The sequence below is a fragment of the Capra hircus genome, chromosome 2 (assembly GCF_001704415.2).
Source record: "Capra hircus breed San Clemente chromosome 2, ASM170441v1, whole genome shotgun sequence".
Taxonomy (NCBI): domain Eukaryota; kingdom Metazoa; phylum Chordata; class Mammalia; order Artiodactyla; family Bovidae; genus Capra; species Capra hircus.
This window is the reverse complement of record NC_030809.1, coordinates 10,728,990-10,736,364: the sequence shown is the minus strand read 5'-3', so window position 1 is coordinate 10,736,364 and position 7,375 is coordinate 10,728,990. Positions and strand designations below refer to the sequence as shown.

The 7,375-nt window shown below is 43.6% G+C and overlaps 2 pseudogenes; one reads left to right on the top strand and one right to left on the bottom strand.

Annotated features, from left to right (window-relative positions):
* On the bottom strand, window positions 680-1,440 carry LOC102182738 (annotated as a pseudogene).
* LOC102176478 lies at window positions 4,630-5,529 on the top strand (annotated as a pseudogene).

Genomic DNA, 7,375 nt, shown 5'->3' with positions numbered 1-7,375 from the left:
TCGCCTGGAATCGATGCTCCAACAGCTGTATTTGGCTTTGAAGTGACCTTGAAAATGGAAGCTCTTAGCCACGATGGTAGAACAGAATGATACGAAGAGCCTGGGTCCATGATATTGGTGGTGTACCATTCCTGCCCTTTTCTGCCTACCTCTGGATCACTTTTATTTGACAGAGAAACACAATTGTCTCTTGTTTAAGCTTCTGTTATTTGGGATTTTCTGTTACACACAGCTAAATCTAACCTGTATGAATACTGTTGAATGGAGCTGTGGGAGACATGAGGGGCGAGGGCCCATCTCACAAGGACCACTTGCCTCGGGCTCAGATGGTTTACATCTTTACGTGGTGTCAGTGTTCCCACTTGACTTCTCAGCGTTTGACTCTGTTAAGTATTCCTTTCTTCTTAAAACTCTCAGCCCCTGGCTTCTGCGACCTCACATTTCCCTGGTGTTTGCGGGGTCTCTCTCTCTCCCTTTCGAGTTTATATGAATTTTATTTTAGACAAACTACATGATGTATTTTCTTCCCCTCAAAAATAATGCCTCCACTTCAAACAAATCAGCATCAAAATAAATGAAGAGTTCAAGATTACATCAGTTCCAGTGTTTTTGTGGATGAAAAACAGCAGCTGGTCAGTTATGACAACAGGTGATGGCTCCAAAGTCACTGCCAAGTTTGTTAACATTTTCCCACTTGTAAGCTATCCTTAAAATCATATATGAAGGGGTCACACCATCCTCATGGTAGTTCAACAGAGAAACCATGCCATCTGGATTCATGTTTTCGCTGATAAAAAATGGACAATTTTAAAAAATTTATTATTTACTTATGTGGTGTTTTGGGTCTTCATTGCAGTGGCTTCTCTTGTTGCTGAGCACGGGCTGTAAATGCTCTGGCTTTAGTAGTTGCAGTTTACAGGGTCTTGAGCTCCTACTGAGTAGTTGTGGCATGTGGGATCTCCCGGAGCAGGGATTGAACCCGGGACCCTTGCATTGGCAGGTGGATTCTTCACCACTGGACCACCAGGCAAGTCCCAAGAGCTGACAGGTTTTGAAGTCAGCAAGGATGTACTTGATTTGTTCTGCAGCTTCTGCCATATAAAAGGTTTTACTCTTTCTGGTCTCTGTTCTTCAAGTTTCCCTTTGATTGACTTCATGTCATCTTTGATGTACTTCTTGTGGGCTTCTTTCATAAAGGTGGTTTCCTGCAAGTGATGGTTCATGACAATAGCAACATGAGTGATTACTGTGCTTTCAGTACCTTAGCCTTCCAAGCCTTCAGAGAAAGCATTTCCACCAATGAGTGATTCATCAATTTACCTTTTGTCCTGTTGATCACCTTCCCCTTCACCTCCAGACACAGCCCTCTGTGACCTCCCAGATCTTGTAGGTGTTGGAGAACATCTCATGAGGGCTGATGTGGTCCTGGTAGATAATCATGATGGCAACTGGAGGGACATGACTTTGTTGCTAGCTTCCTAGGAGCCTGGAGCTCAGAGTAAGCACTCTGAGCAGGTAGATTCTTAACCTCTGGACCACCAGGTAAGTCCCAAGAACTGATAGGTTTTGAAGTTAGCAAGGATGTGCTTGGGGAGGGGGGATGGGAGGATAAAAGTGTGGGATCTCTTTTGATTATCAAGTGACAGAAACTTTGACTTCTACTGGCTTCAACAACATCAAAAGAAGAGTCCAGGATTACATGTTTTGACCCAGTTGAATAGAGGGATTCAAACAATAGTATAGAGACAGAAGAGACATTTAAAATACTAAACAATTGGCATTGTGTTGTCTTTGAACAGATGTCAGAGGAGGTGTCCTGGAAGTCTCCTGCTGAACCAAGCATTAACTCATTAGTTACTGGATCATAGGGAAGTTCAGAGGTTCCAGAAAGGTAACTAGGAGAAAGTAGGAGAATGATTCCTATCCCCAGGGGGTTCTGGGAAACATTTACTTCCCAACAGAAGTATTTCAACAATAATCAGCCATTCCAATGAGTACCAGATAAATAACAGCCCTGTGTTAGGATCTGGTTCAATTCAGTTCAGTTCAGTTACTCAGCTGTGTCTGACTCTTTGCAAGCCCATGGACTGCAGCACGCCAGGCTTCCTTGTCTATCACCAACTCCCAGAGCTTGCTCAAACTCATGTCCATTGAGTTGGTGATGTCATCCAACCATCTCGTCCTCTGTTGTCCCTTTCTCCTCCTGCCTTCAATCTTTTCAAGCACCAGGGTCTTTTCCAATGAGTCAGTTCTTCGCATCGGGTGGCCAAAGTATTGGAGCTTCAGCTTCAGCCTCAGTCCTTCCAATGAATATTCAGGACTGATTTCCTTGAGGATTAACTGGTTTGATCTCCTTGCAGTCCAAGGAACTCTCGAGAGTCTCCTCCAATACCACAGTTCAAAAGCATCAATTCTTCGGTGCTCAGCTTTCATTATGGTCTTCCATACATGACTACTGGAAAAACCATGGCTTTGACAGGACGGACCTGGTTACTCTTCTTTCTTTTTTTCTATCTCTCAGCTCTCCCATCCCATATAGACTATGTTCTCAGATAGTCTCTCTCCCCTGGCTGAGAGATGGCTGCCCAATGACTCCCAGGGCTATGTTCTTCCTCATTCACATTCAGCAAAGACAAGTGAGGCTCTTCCCCCAGCAGCCCTAGCATGAAGTCTGAGATTTGGTCTGATGGAGCTGGCTGAGATCATATGCACAATCTTGATTGATGAACGTGGCTTGGGGAGGCTTGGAGAGGCTTAGAACGGGAGACTGGCTTAGGCAAGGTCTCCTACTCCACGTCCGGAGCCTCAGCTTAGAAACAGCTTCCCTGGAGTAGGTAGGCTTAGAGTGGGGCTGCTACCCCCAGAGAAAAACTGGGTACTGTTGTCAGAAGAAGAGGGGACATGTAACATGTAATGGCTTGTTACAGCAGTAACAGGAAACTGCAAACACAGTGGCTTCAAATGACACAAATTATTCTGTTATAGTTCTGGAGGTCAGAAGTCTGAACTGAGACTTCGAGGCTGAGATCAAGGTGTTGGCAGAGTTGTGTTCCTTCAGGAGGTTCTGGGGCGAATCCCTTCCCTTCCTTTTTCCAGCTCCTGGAGACTCCCTACTTTCCTTGGCTCATGGTCATATCACTCCCGCTTCTGGTTCTGTTGTTACATTTCTTTCTCTGACTCTGACCCTCCTTCCGCTCTTACGTAAGGACCCTGTGATTTCACTGGAGTCATCTGGATAATCCAGGGTAATTTCCCCATTTAAAAACCCTTGACTTAAGCATATCTGCAAAGTTCCTTTTACCATGTAAGGTAACATATTCACAGAGTCCAGGGATTAGAACGTGGACATCTTTGGGCCAGAGGAACAGGGTGAGAGGTAGACATTATTCTGCCCATCACAGAGTGGATTCTGGTTGGTAAAGGTAACAAGTGTCTATTATCTCCTTTGCCTGCCACCTCTCTGACTACTCTTTTCTGTCTTTTGTAGATCTATCCTCTTTTACCTGACTTTGAATATTGGGTTTCTCAGCTTTCAGCTCTAGACCTCTTCTATCCTTGCTCTATATTCTCTCCCCAGGCAAGCTCACTGAGTCCAGGGCATGATTACCAACTATGCTTACATATTCACCTTTCCAGCTCAAATATCTCTGAGTCCAGACCAGTATATCTAAATGTCCATTTAACACCTCCACTGGGCTGTCTCAATGGCCCACCAAATTCAAGATGTCTAAAACCTTGCCAAATCCAGCTCTAAGTCAGTAACTGGAGCCACCAACCCTCCAGTTATGGGAATCCGAAACTTAGACAATCATCCTTAGTTCCTCCTCCCAATCCAATCCTTAGCTGAGTCTTTTCGTTTTCCCTTAATACATGTTATCTACTTCTTTGACTGCAAGGTCTTGTCAGATCTGCACTGCAGCACATGGAATCTTTTAGTTGCGACACTTTTACTCTCAGCTGCGGCATGTGGGATCTAGTTTCTTGACCAGGGATTGAACTCAGGCCCTCTGCATTGGGAGTGCTGATTTTAGTCACTGGACCACCAGGGAAGTCCTCTCTTTTTTATTTTTTAAATTATTTGATTGAATTTTATTTGTAGTAACAATAATCATTAAAACCAAACAAAAACAAACAATAAGCAAAAACAAAAACAAAAAAATCTTCCACACTGAATGGGAATAATACCCATTTCAAAACCCTTTGAAGTTTGATTGAGCTTTTTCAATTTTACCTTCTTGATCTTAAAAACATCAATTTCTCTATCTATTCACCTTTCACTCCAAGCTACCACTTTTGTCTAAGCTCTTGTCTGGACTTCTGCACTGGCTGCCTAAACTAGTCTCTGGGTCCATTAGGATCCACCTCCAGTTTGTTTTCCACACATTGCCAGGGTTATTTTTCCAAAATGCAAATCTGATCATTTAACTCACCCACTCAGAACACATCACTGGCTTTCCATTGCCCTTAGGAAAGAGATCAAAATCCTTCCCATGGTATCTCAGAGTTTACAGGGTCTGCTCCCTGTCTGTTTCTCTAATCTGTTTCTCTCCTTTCAAGAGTCTATTGGGTTTTCTGCACCTATGGATGCCGCCGAGAAAGCATTGTTGATGTCTTCCCCCGCCCCACTGCCGTCATGTCTAAGTCACGGTCTCCCAAAGAGCCTGAACAGTTGCGGAAGCTCTTCATCAGAGGACTGAGCTTTGAAACAATTGAAGAGAGTCTGAGGAGCCATTTTGAGCAATGGGGAACACTCCCATTGTGTGGTAATGACGGATCCAAACACCAAGCGCTCCAGAGCCTTCGACTTTGCCACATACGCCACGGTGGAGGAGGTGGATGCGGCCATGAATGCGAGGCCACACGAGGTGGACCGAAGAGTTGTGGAACCAAAGCAGGGAGTCTCAAGAGAAGATTCTCAAAGACCTGGTGCCCTCCTAACTGTGAAAAAGATTTTCGCTGGTGGCATTAAAGAAGACACCAAAGAACGTCACCTGGGAGATTATTTTGAAAATAATGGGAAAAAAGTCTGGGAAAATTGAAGTGATTGAAATCATGACTGACCGAGGCAGTGGCAAAAAGAGAGGCTTTGCTTTTGTAACCTTTGATGACCATGACTCCGTAGACAAGACTGCCATTCAGAAATGCCACACTGTGAATGGCCACAACTGTGAAGTGAGACAAGCCCTGTCTAACCAAGAGATGGCTAGTGCTTCATCCAGCCAGAGAGGTTGAAGCGGTTCTGGAAACGCTGGTGGCGGTCGTGGAGGTGGTTTCAGGGGGAATGACAACTTTGGTTACGGAGGAAATTCAGTGGTCGAGGTGGCTCTGTTGGTGGCAGATATGGTGGCAAGTGGGGATGGTTATAAAGGATTTGGTAATGATGGAAGCAATTTTAGAGGTGGCAGAAGCTACAGTGATTTTGGCAATTACAACAATCGATCTTCAAATTTTGGACCCATGAAAGGCGGAAACTTTGGAGGCAGTTCTGGCCCTGATGGTGGTGGAGGCCGATACTTTGCCAAACCATGAAACCAAGTTGGCTAAGGTGGTTTCAGCAGCAGCAGTAACTATGGCAGTGGCGGAAGGTTTTATTTACTGCCAGGAAACAAAGCCAGAGAGGACAGCCAGAGAAGTGGCAGAGACAGGTTACAACAGATTTGTGAATTCAGCCAAGCGCAGTCGCGGCAGGGCCTAGCTGCTACAAAGAAGACATGTTTTAGACAGTACTCATGTGTATGGGCAAAAAACTCGAGGACTGTACTTGTGACTAATTGTATAACAGGTTATTTTAGTTTCTGTTCTGTGGAAAGTGTAAAGCATTCCAACAAAGGGTTTTAATGTAGATTTTTTTTTTTGGTGCCCATGCTGTTGATTGCTAAATGTAATAGTCTGATCATGACGCTGAATAAGTGTCTTTTTTTTTTAGGAGTCTATTGGTCTATTGGTCTCTCAATGCACAGATTGGGAGAAAATATTTGCAAATAATGTGACTGACAAGGGATTAGTCTCCAAAATTTACAAACAGCTCATGAGGCTTAATAGCATCAAAACAAACAACCCCATCAAAAAATGAGCAGAATATCTAAATTGACATTTCTTCAAAGAAGACATACAGATGGCTAACACATGAAAACAAGTTCAACATTGCTAATTACTAGAGAAATGTAAATCAAAACTAAACTGAGATATCACCTCACACCAGTCAAAATAGACATCATTTTAAAATCTACAAACAATAAATATCTGAGAGGGTGTGGAGAGAAAGGAACCCTCCTACACTGCTGGTGGGAACATAAATTAGTATAGCCAGTATGGAGAATAGTATGAAGTTTCCTTTAAAAAACTAAAACTAGAGCTACCAATGAAGAAGGAATTGATAGGGCCTGAACTCCATCTTAGGCCTGTTCATGCTGATCATGCTCAGCCACCTTTCCAATGGACTCTGAACTCTGTGTTTAGTGCCTATGAAAACAGCAACAGAAGGATAAGACCCCCTCCAGACAGGGGAACCTTGAAGATCGTATCTAGGTTACTCATCGCCTAAGAGAAAACATACACTAATCACCCCTTCCTCCAGACAGGCCATAAACTTTTCTGTATCTATCTGAGTGTAACCTCAGGTTTATTGATTATTGGCTAATTGTTTGACTGAGCACATGAGCACATAGCATGTGAATGATGGGGTTATTGGGATGGTATTTTCCTTGGTTTATGTAAGTCTCAAGGAATTTGGGGTGGTGGGTTCGGACACGTACACATGGGGTATAAAAGATTTCCACAAATGCTGGTTGGGGTCCTTGGCTAAAAAGAAACTCTGCCTTGGGCCCGCCGGTGTAATAAACTGCACTCCACTATCTGCATTGTCCTTCTCAGTGAGTTTGTTTCCTGGAACGCATGGCTACAACACCATGTGACCCTGTCATCCCACTCCTGGGCATATATCTGGAGAAAAATATGGTCCAAAAGGACACTTGCACCCCAACGCTCATTGCAGCACTGTTTCCAATAGCCAAGACATGGAAGCAACATAAATGGCCATCAGAGGAGTAGGGAAAGAAGATGTGGTACATACACACATGTTTTCATGGAATATCACTCAGCCGTTAAAAAGAATGAAATAATACCATTTGCAGCAACATGGATAGACCTAGAGATTGTCATACTGAGTGAAGTAAGTCAGAGAAGGAGAAATATTGTATTTCAACCCTTACATGTGGAATCGAAAAAGAAATGATACAAATGAACTTATTTACAAAACGGAACAGACTCACAGACTTAGAGAATGAACTTATGGTTGCTGGAGGTGGAGGATGGATGGGGGGAAGGGATACGTAGGAAGTTTGGGATTGACATGTACATATGGCTATATTTAGAA